The sequence below is a fragment of the Schistocerca nitens genome, chromosome 2, assembly GCF_023898315.1.
Source record: "Schistocerca nitens isolate TAMUIC-IGC-003100 chromosome 2, iqSchNite1.1, whole genome shotgun sequence".
NCBI lineage: Eukaryota > Metazoa > Arthropoda > Insecta > Orthoptera > Acrididae > Schistocerca > Schistocerca nitens.
Genome location: NC_064615.1, coordinates 215,431,537 through 215,444,841, shown reverse-complemented (window position 1 = coordinate 215,444,841; position 13,305 = coordinate 215,431,537). Strand labels below are relative to the sequence as shown.

Here is a 13,305-nt window from a genome sequence, read left to right as displayed (position 1 = left end):
CTGGAAGTAGCATTATACGAATCCAACGATGCGACGAACGTGTTTGAGTATCAGATTAACAGAGCAATTAATTGAAAGATAGTTTGTGAATGAAAACTTCAATGTATTGTGTCTTGTTTGATACAAAAACACTGCCAAGCCCGTATTAATCATGAGTCACAGTTTTGTCATTCACACGCATCACACTCACTCGCGTAGCCAGCTTATGGTAATTAACCAAACCCGTTATCAAAAGGATTACCAAACGGATTACCTGTGACAGAATGCTCGTCAAATATTACACAATTTTACCACTACCAATATTCAGTTTGCGGTCACGTCTCGTATAATACGCAACGCGGATTTTGGTTATTCAAAAGTCACAGTTTACATATTAAATCGGAATTTCAGGTGTTTGTCTTTTTTCACTCGTCCGCGTCCACTTTGCGGCACTCCTCGATCACGTTTTAATCATTATTCCGCAAAACTTTTGCATCTATTCAGTGTTCCCTATATCCATGTACGAACATGATCGCGGCTGACCTCAGAACTGAACTTATCGACTTCACAAAGTAATTCTCTTAGCCCACAAAACATGCGCGAACGTACTGTCCCCTGATTAGCTTATACACGTCATAGTCAATCCAATATTGGTATTAAACGGCGCAGTCCCCCGTCTTTCCCTTTTAACCAATGAATAATTTATCAAAAGAATACATTTGTAAAATCCACAAGTATGAAAATAATGCGCTCTATAAATAGCAAAATTATTGTAAAATATAACTTGTTTTCTCAGTCCCATAAAATGGCAAGTTGCACTCTACAATTTCCCATGAGTATGATTCACTCTCTCAATACACAATTCTCACGCTAACGTATACTCAGCTAATAGACATAACAGCGATCATTTACTTAATATTTCACATTTCCACCATCATTCACACTAATAATTAAACATATAAGTAATAATTAATAAAAGTCATAATACTGCTAAGTTAGAAGTTCCAAGTTATACTGTTTTAACTACTTGATAATTTCATAGTTCGTAAGATATTGACACCTTTCGGCCATAGCCGAAACTACTTGCAACTAACTACTGGCTCCGAGAGCATCTGTCATGCGAGACATGGCCCATGTATGAAGCTGTCTGCCTGCTACCGTCTATTATTGACATAGGCGCGATGAAACGCGTTACGCTTCAACAAAGATATTCAGTAAGGTCTTTATAAGATTTCCAGTTTATGCAAACACTGGCAACTCGTTTTAAATGTAAATAAAATACCATAGTATCCTGCGACTATGATAGAAAAATTCACCATTTACAATCAGCCTGTAGCGACATGTAAGGTAATGATCACATAGGCTTAGTCACAGGTAAGGCAGGAAGACAGGCAGATTTTCGGTCGTTGGAAATACAATGGGAAAATGCTGTCATTCTACAAGGACATTGCTTTTAAATCAGTAGTGAATATCCACTTACAATATTACTCAAATGTGTGGAATCCATACCAGACAGGACTAAAGCGACATTGACGGTACAGAAAGAAGGACGGACATATGGTCAAATGTTTGACTCACGGGAGAGCATCAGGGAAATGATAAAAATCCGTAAACTGTCAGCCTCTTGCAGAATTACGCAAAATTTTCGCGAAAGCCAACCTGCCTAAATTTCAATAACCAGTATTAAATGAAGAATCTACAGATATTCTTCAGAAGCGTAAGACAGACGTTAGAGTATTTACAAGGGGTGCCCAGACTCGCTGCTGTATTATGTTAATTTTAATTCCCTTCCGTTTCACTACAGATCTGTTTCGGCTAAATTGCATTTATCGAGTCACCTGTGCTACCATGTGGGTGATATTATTTTCATTATACATTTTGTGTTATAGTAGAACATTGAGCACGGATTGATACGTTCGTATATCTTGTCTAGATCAGTGGTTCCCAACAGGTGGTCCGCGGACCCCCAGGGGTACGTGAGCAATGCCAGAGGGGTCCGCAAGATGCTATTAGAATAAATCATCATCATCATCATTTAAGACTGATTATGCCTTTCAGCGTTCAAGTCTGGAGCATAGCTCCCCTTATAAAATTCCTCCATGATCCCCTATTCAGTGCTAACATTGGTGCCTCTTCTGATGTTAAACCTATTACTTCAAAATCATTCTTAACCGAATCCAGGTACCTTCTCCTTGGTCTGCCCCTACTCCTCCTACCCTCTACTGCTAAACGCATGAGTCTCTTGGGTAACCTTGCTTCTCCCATGCGTGTAACATGACCCCACCATCTAAGCCTGTTCGCCCTGACTGCTACATCTATAGAGTTCATTCCCAGTTTTTCGTTGATTTCCTCATTGTGGACACCCTCCTGCCATTGTTCCCATCTACTAGTACCTGCAATCATCCTAGCTATTTTCATATCCGTAACCTCAACATTGTTGATAAGGTAACCTGAATCCACCCAGCTTTCGCTCCCATACAACAAAGTTGGTCGAAAGATTGAACGGTGCACATATAACTTAGTCTTGGTACTGACTTCCTTCTTGCAGAAGAGAGTAGATCGTAGCTGAGCGCTCACTGCATTAGCTTTGCTACACCTCGCTTCCAGTTCTTTCACTATGTTGCCATCCTGTGAGAATATGCATCCTAAGTACTTGAAACCGTCCACCTGTTCTAACTTTGTTCCTCCTATTTGGCACTCAACCAGTTTATATTTCTTTCCCACTGACATTACTTTCGTTTTGGAGATGCTAATCTTCATACCATAGTCTTTACATTTCTGATCTAGCTCTGAAATATTACTTTGCAAACTTTCAATCGAATCTGCCATCACAACTAAGTCATCCGGATATGCGAGACTGCTTATTTTGTGCTCACATATCTTAATCTCACCCAGCCAGTCTCTTGTTTTCAACATATGATCCATAAATAATATGAACAACAGTGGAGACAGGTTGCAGCCTTGTCTTACCCCTGAAACTACTCTGAACCATGAACTCAATTTACCGTCAACTCTAACTGCTGCCTAACTATCCATGTAAAGACCTTTAATTGCTTGCAAAAGTTTGGCTCCTATTCGATAATCTCGTAGAACAGACAATAACTTCCTCCTAGGAAACCGGTCATATGCCTTTTCTAGATCTATAAAGCATAGATACAATTCACTGTTCCACTCATAACACTTCTCCATTGTTTGCGGTAAGCTAAAGATCTGGTCCTGACAACTTCTAAGAGGCCTAAACCCACACTGATTTTCATCCAATTGGTCCTCAACTAATACTCACACTTTCCTTTCAACAATACCTGAGAAGATTTTACCCACAACGCTATTAGAATAAAAAATATATTAAATATATTTCGTATGATAACAGATTTTTTGTTTGGGCCGCTTCCTGCATGAGCAGTTTTAACCTCAATATTTTTTCAATAATGAATATGTCAGTGTTTTTTCTAAGTACCAAAAATAGAAAACGTATAAAAAGACTCTTATTTGCCTTTTTTAGGTACTTGACACTGTGATATGACAAGGTACCAATCATGCTCGTTGAGGGGGTCCTCGAGAAAATTTTGTTGGGAACCCCTGGTCTAGATGGATTGACATACATATAACATCGTTGCCAACTGTATTTTGAGTGTCGTTTTATATTTGCTGAATTAAGGTAGTAATTAATTTGTTATGACTGTAATTTCAAAGTTTTGCAGCCACGATGTAATATGTTTATAAAGTATAAGCACTGTTATACCGATAATATATACCTTATTTGGTTGTTCGTGTATCTATGGCTGCTGTATGTTGGTAGCGGTCTATGTCTGCAGTGATCGTAGGCGCTAATAATTTATAGGTGTTTACTGAGTAGGCGTTTTTTATTTAACGTGTATGCTTTATTAGCTTCTGTTTTCGCTAATTTAACGTATATTGTGACATTCACGTGTGTATTGTATTGACTCTGACATGTTTCCAGAGAATGTATTTGGGCAACGATGTTTGCATTTATCCGTTTTCTTTTTCGAGTATTTCAATAATTTTTTTATAAATAGTGTTGCTCTTTGAGATGCGCCTGTTCGTTTAATATATATTGTGGATGATTTCTTATGTGTATATAAATTTCAAGTTGCTCAAGAATGTTCATGTTAGGACCCCTCCGAATTTTATGTAGTACCTGCAGTGCTTCATCATTTGTTTTTATCGAGTGTTCATAGTCTTTTAGGTGGAGAAAAAATTACGATTGGTTGTTATCAATATTTTGAATGGGAAAGGAATAAAAATTAACGTCACCTGGCTGTGAGACTGGACATTGCTTATAAGTACGTCGCTTGCTGGCTTGTACTACGCTGCTGGCCCTATGTAACAGAAAAATTAGAGCAATTACGGCATTCACGGAGGCGTTTACACGAGTCATTAATCCCCGTTCTATACTCCTGTCGGTGGGTGACACCTGGTACTCAAGAGTGGCTTTTGAGCGTAGGTGACTGTAATGGGTGACATTCTGTGTTGTATGCTGATGATGGGAGGGAGGGGGCGAAACCCGATGCTGGCGAATAGCCTTTACCTGTCGAGTGCCTACAGGGCACGAGCGGGGGAGGGGGGGGGTCGAATTACCATCGTCACACGCTCTCACTCAATAAGGCACTGTGGAGAGGTCTGGAACCGAACATAGGTCACTGACTCAAAGTGTTTTGATCAAGCACCTTATTCCTCCACACCTCCTCCACAAGTCGGCAAAATACTGGTGGTAAAAATTTCTTCCATCATCAAAACTCGGGTCGTCTATCGTCGAGTGGAACGCCAGCGCACAGGCGTGCATTAGCAACATCGGATACTGGGCTGGGTATCATTGAACGTCAAGTCAGCACCTCTGTTACGCTCTTTCGATAAAACATTTGAGGATGCTGAACCATGGCAAATGTGTGAGAATACTTCCAACTTACGATACATTGTGACCCTAGGTAACACTCAGGGTGCTTCAGTGGTCTCAAGTTGTGCTAAGATCGCCAATTTCTGCCTGTCTGATTCGGCCGAAGAGTACGTTAACGTGCTGCTGCCGTCTGGAACCAGAATGAGGGGCGTACCATCTTCCTTGGCCCATCGGCACTAACACTGCCACATTGCAACCAACGCACTAGGCAATTCTTCTGAATGACTTTCCAGTCTACTGCAAGCTTAAAATGTGACTACGTGAAATTCAGTTCATTCGTTGGCTGCACCCTGTTGCATTGACAATATGTGCAGTCCTACTTGTGTTGCAAAGGTCTTCAGTCCTAAGCAGCTGTTCATTCCATTCTATGCAAGTCTCTCTACATCTCTTGAATAACTACTACAACCCACTTACTGTCTTCAAGCCTTTCTCTCCCTTCACGGATTTAACCCTCACGCTTCCCTAGTTATGAAACTAACAATTATTTGAAGCCTCAGAAACCTTTCTGTTAATAAGCTATAAATTTCTTCTTTCTTCAGTTCGATCCAGCACCTTCTCATTAGTTACTCAATCCACAGATCTAATTTCCAGTTCTTTTCTGCAGCTTCACATTTCAAAAGCTTCTATTCTCTTCTTGTCTGAACTGTTAAATAAATGTCGTGTGACTAGGGCCTCCCGCCGGGTAGACCGTTCGCTGCGTACAAGTCTTTCGATTTGACGTCACTGCGGCGACTTGCGCGCCGATAGGGATGAAATGATGATGATTAGGACAACACAACCCCCAGTCCCTGAGCGCAGAAAATCTCCGACCCAGCCGGGAATCGAACCTGGGCCCTTAGGATTGACAGTCTGTCACGCTGACAACTTTTTTTTTGGTGTCGATATTGAGCGTTACGTTTTGTCCGGACGGACGTCACAAGACATCCCTTCAAGTTGAGCGTTGATTCCTTGACTCAGTTTTTTTTTTTTATTACAGAGAGCACGCATCCCTCTGACTGAACACGCTGAGCTACCGTGCCGGCATCACACAGATATCGGGGCGGACATCTGAACTGTTTATCGTCCATGATCACTATCGTACAAGCCTACACTACTGACAAATACGTTCAGAATATACTTCTTACCACTTAAAGTTATATTCGATATTAATAAATATCCTTCTTTCAGAGATCCTTTTCTTTGCTATTGCCAATCCTCTCTAATTCGGTCATGTTATTTAGCTGTGGAAATAGCAAAACTCAGCGGCTACCGTTAGTGCCTCATTTTCTAATCTAATTTTATCACAATCATCAGATTTAATTATTTCTACATTTTATTACCGTTGTTTTACCTTTGGGTCATTCATCTTATAAACCTCCAGGACACTGTCCATTCTTGCCAATACTCAGCCATCTCTGATAGAATTACAATGCCATCGACAAACATAAAGTTTTTATTTCTTCACTTCTGACGTAACTTCCTAATACTTAAATATATAATAGATGTTAACAAATTAGTCTTTTTTAGAAATGTTTTTCTTGCTATCCCCAATCTGCATTGCCAGTTTATCATTCTTTATCATAACTGAAATAACAAACCACTATTATAGTGAAACAAACATAATCGTTATGGTCTTAGCGGCTTCCTTCGTCACAAGTAGGCTCTTGAAGAGAGACGCAAAATTTTTCATGAAATTTGTTTTGTCTAAGGAAGTGGTATTAAGTGTGCCACCACGTGATGGCGGGAAGTAGACGCAGACTTGCAAGTAGATCAGGTGACGAGGTATCTTCTCTTGGCTAAGCATTGTCATTGAGTGACCTGAGACAAAGATAGCTGAAGTGGCACAGTGCGTATTGTTCTGGTATTGTGCTATCAGCACGTAGATCTCTAGCTGTAAACAAACGGGGTGATGCCGGAGAGGCTTACGTTCTATTAGGCAACACCGCTGGGTTCGTACGGTCCTATAATACGAGTTATTGCAGCTACGTCTACAGATATATTTCTCAAACCGGGTCTCCGAGGAGGAATGGTCAATATTCAGAGATATGACAGGAAGCATCATTCGAAGCAAACAAGCCTAGTAAATATGGGCTCTAAAATGCATAACTTAAGACCTTTGAGCAATTCATTACCTTCGTTACTGTGAAACAAATCTTTTTTACTGCAGCCTCTTTCCTTTCCATATTTTGCGAGAATGTAGTATGGACAAATGGAACTGACCACTTTGGGGCTTAACATCTGAGGTCATCAGTCCCCTAGAACTTAGAACTATTTAAACCTAACTAACCTAAGGACATCACACACATCCATGCCCCAGGCAGGATTCGAACCTGCGACCGTAGCGGCCGCGCGATTCCAGACCGTAGCGCCTAGAACCGCTCGGCCACACCGACCGGCGATGTATGGACCAAAGCAAGACAAAATTGTCTAGTAAACATGGACTCTAAACTGCATACCTTAAAAACTTTGAGCACTTGTTCAGCAGGAGACGTATGTAGCACAGTCGCGAAGATGGAACAAGTGCTCATAGGTCTTAAAGTACGCAATTTAGAGCCAATATCTATTGGACAGTTTTTCATGTTTTGATCCATACTAACACCTCTTAAAATATGGAAAGCAAAGATCTTCCAGTAGAAGAAACTTATTTCACAATGTGAAGACGAAGAAATGCTCATAGCTCTTAAGGTCCATTAGACTTTTTTGTTCCGAATGATCGTACCTCTCATGTCCCTGATTACTGACTATTTCTCCTGGGAGACCCTGTATAGTGCATGGCAGAGCACAACGTACCAACGTCTTCTTAGCGAGCAGGCCGCGGTGGTCTAGCGGTTCTGGCGCTGCAGTCCGGAACCGCGGGACTGCTACGGTCGCAGGTTCGAATCATGCCTCGGGCATGGGTGTGTGTGATGTCCTTAGGTTAGTTAGGTTTAAGTAGTTCTAAGTTCTAGGGGACTTATGACCTAAGATGTTGAGTCCCATAGTGCTCAGAGCCATTTGAACCATTTGAACTTCTTAGCGATTTCCTGTTGTATTCCACTCAGGTACTGAGCAAGTGGGAAATTTCTCTTTCCATGTCCAATCTGTGATATTTTTCTGACAATGTTAGATACGATGTGTAGTGGTGCAGTTTTACGAGCGCTTACTGAAAAGTGTCAACGGCCTTGCTGCAGTGGATACACCGGTTACCATCAGATCACCGAAATTAAGCGCTGTCGGGCGTGGCCGGCACTTGGATGGGTGACCATCCGGGCCGCTATGTGCTGTTACCTTTTTTCGGGGTGCACCCAGCCTCATGATGCCAACTGAGGAGCTACTCGACAGAATAGTAGCGGCTCCTGTCAAAGAAAACCATCGTAACGACCGGGAGAGCAATATCTGCTTAGAGACTTTAATTTATTTTTCGTGTCTATCAATTTTTTATGTACTTATTTATTTGGTCTGATCTGATTAGGGACAGCAGGGCCTCTCTTACATCGGACCAGGGTTTTACACATAGAGTACCTTTTTTACGATAATGATAGAAGCGAAGAAATGAATCAAAATTTGTGCGACGGCTTGACCCCGGGTCTCCTGTTTACTAAGCAGATGTATTAGTCATTACACCATCGTAGCAGTATAGGTAACACAGCTTCGCGGACTACCCTAGTCCAATGGCCTCCCTAACACAAACTTCAGCTCACACCTTCAGCCTATTTTCCCCTTTTTTACATCATAGATTCCTAAGAAATAACGGCTTTTATATGACAAATAGCATTAAAATGATCTGAATGTCTGAAGTGGCACTGTGAGTGAATAATACTATGAACTAATGAAGTTAAATCTGACAATATCTGTACTACTGCAGCTGCTGCTACAGGCCGGCCGCGGTGGCCGAGCGGTTCTAGGCGCTTCAGTTCGGAACCGTGCGACTACTACGGTCGCAGGTGTGAATCAGGCATGGATGTTTGTGATGTCCGTAGGTTAGTTAGTTTTAAGTAGCTCTAAGTTCTAGGGGAATGATGACCTCAGATGTTAAGTCCCATAGGCAGGACGTATTTAAATGTTGCGATATGAAACAGTGGAAAATAAATGGATCGATAACGTACAAAATAAATTGTCTAAATGAGCACTTATTGTCATTCGAATGTTGTTTTATTTCCTTGTGAACACTGTTGAAATTCTCGCTCTATAGCCATTCTTTTTTAGTGATTCGTTATTATCCAAATCACTGTCCAAAGAGCTGTCCTAAAAGAAATGAAAGAACAGCCGAATGACACAAGTGTAGTCATTTACATGTGTCTACATGACTGTTACTTCCAAAAACAGGAAAAATCATAAAAAATAAGGATTTTCTACAACAGTTAAAGAGGCAATACGTCGTTCGAACCACTATCAAATGAAGGAACAGGTTCATGGGGCACCATTTAAGACATACAGGTATAGGTAACCTGATGCTGGAATGAAAAGTAGGCAGGAAAATTGTAGGGTCGGGCAAATATTACAATATGTAGAGTACATTACAAAAAATGTTATGTGTAATTAATATGCAGAAATTGAAAGATTAGCACGAGATGGGAAGAGATAAGGACCTCACCACGCGAGGTATCTAAGGGATTTGACTTTAACAAATGATTACGGAAATGTCACCTCAGTTGAGTTGCCCTTCTGACCACACATTTTCAACATTGTAACAGCTGGACACTTGATGGTATAATGTTGAAATTCTTGCACACTGAATGTAAGTATTTTTAAGAACATGATCTGTATGGTAATGTGTGGTTGCAAGTCTGCGTAGAAGTGGTACTTATTGTATAATGTAGTTTCTAAAGTTCATCGATTACGATCGTTGCGTTCTAGATGCTGGCTAAATGGATAATATCCAGAGACAATAAATAAATAAAGCTTGTATACACACCCAGTGCAAAACTAACATAGGCATCTGTGAGAGCTCATATACAGTGCTGAGAAAACGACTTTATGATAAGGACAGAGAAGAGTAATGGATTTCGCATTGATAAAATTAAAAAAAAAAAAAAGAAAACATGGGTCAGAAACGCACCCTTTTGCAGCTACGGCGATAATACGACATAGTGGCAGTGCCGAGAACGTTAGTTTCAACTAGTCAGAGCCAGGCAAAATAAATTTTATCCATGACGGGTAACGTCAGAGGTGAATTTTGGTTGGTTCAAATGGCTCTGAGCACTATGGGACTTAACATCTATGGTCATTAGTCCCCTAGAACTTAGAACTACTTAAACCTAACTAACCTAAGGACATCACACAACACCCAGCCATCACGAGGCAGAGAAAATCCCTGACCCCGCCGGGAATCGAACCCGGGAACCCGGGCGTGGGAAGCGAGAACGCGAACACGAGATGCGGGCAGGTGAATTTTCAGTAATGTTTACTGGCTAAAGCTAGGCTATTAAATCAACTGCGCAAGAAGTGCAGTTGAGGATAACGACCACAACGTAACGCAGCTACAGTTTAGTTTGATAAAACCGCATTACTAGGCAGATTGGTAACCGGATAAACTTCTGCACGCTCTTCGCTTATTGGCTATCAATTTAAGACCCTAGCTCCACAGCAGTGCATTTTCAAGAGATGGTAGTTTGGAAAATTTTGGTCCAAATCCCCTGCCATGCTCCGACTTATCACACTGTTTTTCTTCAAACTATATACCTCTATTGTTTAGCACACCTGCTACCACGACAATGCTAAATATAGTAAAATGTAAACCACTAATCCACCACAAAAATTGTAATTTCATTCTTATAACATTTTTGGCTTATTGTATCCGTTTTGATATTTCTCCTACTTTATGAGTAACATTCAGAAGATTTTATGACATTTTATAATCTCTTCTTTTTATACTTACTCCATTCACAACTACATTTTTTTCTAATTTTGTTTGCAGGTGGCTGGACGTTTTGACATCGTCGCGGGGAGAAGCCAAGATAATATTTCCAGCATCGAAGGATTACATTGTTCTGGCAGGTAAGAAACTTTGCCGATTCTTTTTTCTCATTTGTCCGAAACGAAGAGAGAATATACAACTTTTGTGTGTAATGATTTATTCTTTTGGTGAACGTCGTTTCTTTAAAAGTGAGAAGCACGCTGGGATAGAGTTTCTCATATAAAAATGTTTATGCCAGTATGAACCCTTGATTTGATGCAGTCGTTCATAGCTACTGTATCTACTCAAGAAACACAAGTGCATTTCAAACTTATTGAACGTTCATGAGTTGTTGTACCAGGTGGCCTAACATATGTGGGAAACTGTTCCGGTTTGCGCATATCGGGGGACGTGCACTCCGTTCAAGTCCGTTTTGGAATACGACTTTTCCAGTTCTACATCGACATCTATATACACACATCAAAAAAAGTTTTGTATCATCTTGGTTCCGAGAGTTCCGGAACCTATACAGAAAATTGGAATAGAGATCAACATAAACATTATTTCCGCCCTTTTTATTGCTCATGAAAACCGCACATTCCATGTTGCACCAACATACAGCGAGACTATCAGAGGTGGTGGTCCAGATTGCTGTACACACCGGTACCTCTAATACCCAGTAGCATGTCCTCTTGCAGTGATGCATGCCTGTATTTGTGTCCACAAGTTCGTCAAGGCACTGTTGCTCTAGATTTTCCGAAGCCTCAACGGCGATTTGGAGTAGATACCTCAGAGTGGTCTGTGGGTCACGTCGTCCATAAACAGCCCTTTTCAATCTATCCCAGGAATGTTCGATAGGGTTCATGTCTGGAGAACATGCTGGCCACTCTATTCGAGCGATGTCGTTATTCTGAAGGAAGTCATTCACAAGATGCGCATGATGGGGGCGCGAATTGTCGTCCATGAAGACGAATGCCTCGCCAATATGCTGCCGATATGGTTGCACTATCGGGTGGAGGATGGCAAAATGGTTTAAATGGCTCTGAGCACTATGGGACTTAACATCTGAGGTCATCAGTCCCCTAGAACTTAGAACTACTTAAACCTAACTAACCTAGGAACATCACACACATCCATGCCCGAGACAGGATTCGAACCTGCGACCGATTCGGTTGCGCGGTTCCAGACTGAAGCGCCTAGAACCGCTCGGCCACTCTGGCCGGCTGGAGGTTGTCATTCACGTATTGTACAGCCGTTATGGCGCCTTCCGTGACCACCAGCGGCGGACGTTGGCCCCATATAATGCCACCCGAAAACAGCAGGGCACTCGCTGGACAGTGTGTCTAAGGAGTTCAGCGTGGCCCGGTTGCTTCTAAACACGTCTCCGACAATTGTCTGGTTTAAGGCATATGCGACACTCATCGGTGAAGAGAACGTGATGCCAATCCTGGGCGGTCCATTCGGCATGTTGTTGGGTCCATCTGTACCGCGCTGCATGGTGTCGTTGTTGCAAAGATGGACCTCGCCATGGACGTCGGGAGTGATGTTGTGCATCATGCAGTGTATTGAGAACAGTTCGAATCGTAACACGACGTTCCGTGGCTGCACGAAAAGTATTATTCAACATTGTGGCGTCGTTGCCGGGGTTTCTTCGAGCCATAATCCGTAGGTAGCGGCCATCCACTGCAGTAGTAGCCCTTGGGTGGCCCGAGCGAAGCATGTCATCGACAGTTCCTGTGTATTTATTTATTTACTTATTGTTCCGTGGGACCACATTTAGGAGAAGTCTCCATGGTCATGGAACGAGTCAATACATGAAATTATAACACGATTGTAGAAACAGAATGAAATGAAATATAAGAAACATATTCAGGCGACAAGTCGTTAGTTTAAATAAAGAAAATCAAGAATGTAACACTGGAATTTGCTTAATTTTTTAGCTCTTCCAGGAGCTCCTCGACAGAATAGAAGGAGTGAGCCATGAGGAAACTCTTCAGTTTAGACTTAAAAGTGTTTGGGCTACTGCTAAGGTTTTTGAATTCTTGTGGTAGCTTATTGAAAATGGATGCAGCAGAATACTGCACTCCTTTCTGCACAAGAGTCAAGGAAGTGCATTCCACATGCAGATTTGATTTCTGCCTAGTATTAACTGAGTGAAAGCTGCTAACTCTTGGGAATAAGCTAATATTGCTAACAACAAACGACATTAAAGAAAATACATACTGTGAGGGCAATGTCAAAATTCCCAGACTATTGAATAGGGGTCGACAAGAGGTTTTCGAACTTACACCATACATAGCTCGAACAGCCCGTTTTTGAGCCAAAAATACCCTTTTTGAATCAGAAAAATTACCCCAAAAAATAATACCATATGACATAAGCGTATGAAAATATGCGAAGTATACTACTTTTCGTGTTGAAATGTCACTTATTTCAGATACTGTTCTAATGGTAAATAAAGCGGCATTTAGTTTCTGAACAAGATCCTGAACATGGGCTTTCCACAACAACTATCTATCCATACGCCTAGGAACTTGAACTGTTCCATCTCGCTTAT

General features: G+C 41.4%; 1 long non-coding RNA gene across 1 annotated transcript in view; it reads left to right on the top strand.

The window, feature by feature from the left end:
• Positions 1 to 13,305, top strand: part of LOC126235933 (uncharacterized) — a 574,660-nt gene that overhangs the window by 406,884 nt on the left and 154,471 nt on the right. The window contains exon 2 of the long non-coding RNA XR_007544844.1: positions 10,770 to 10,849. This is a non-coding gene — a long non-coding RNA (uncharacterized LOC126235933). The remainder of the gene's footprint in view (positions 1 to 10,769; positions 10,850 to 13,305) is intronic.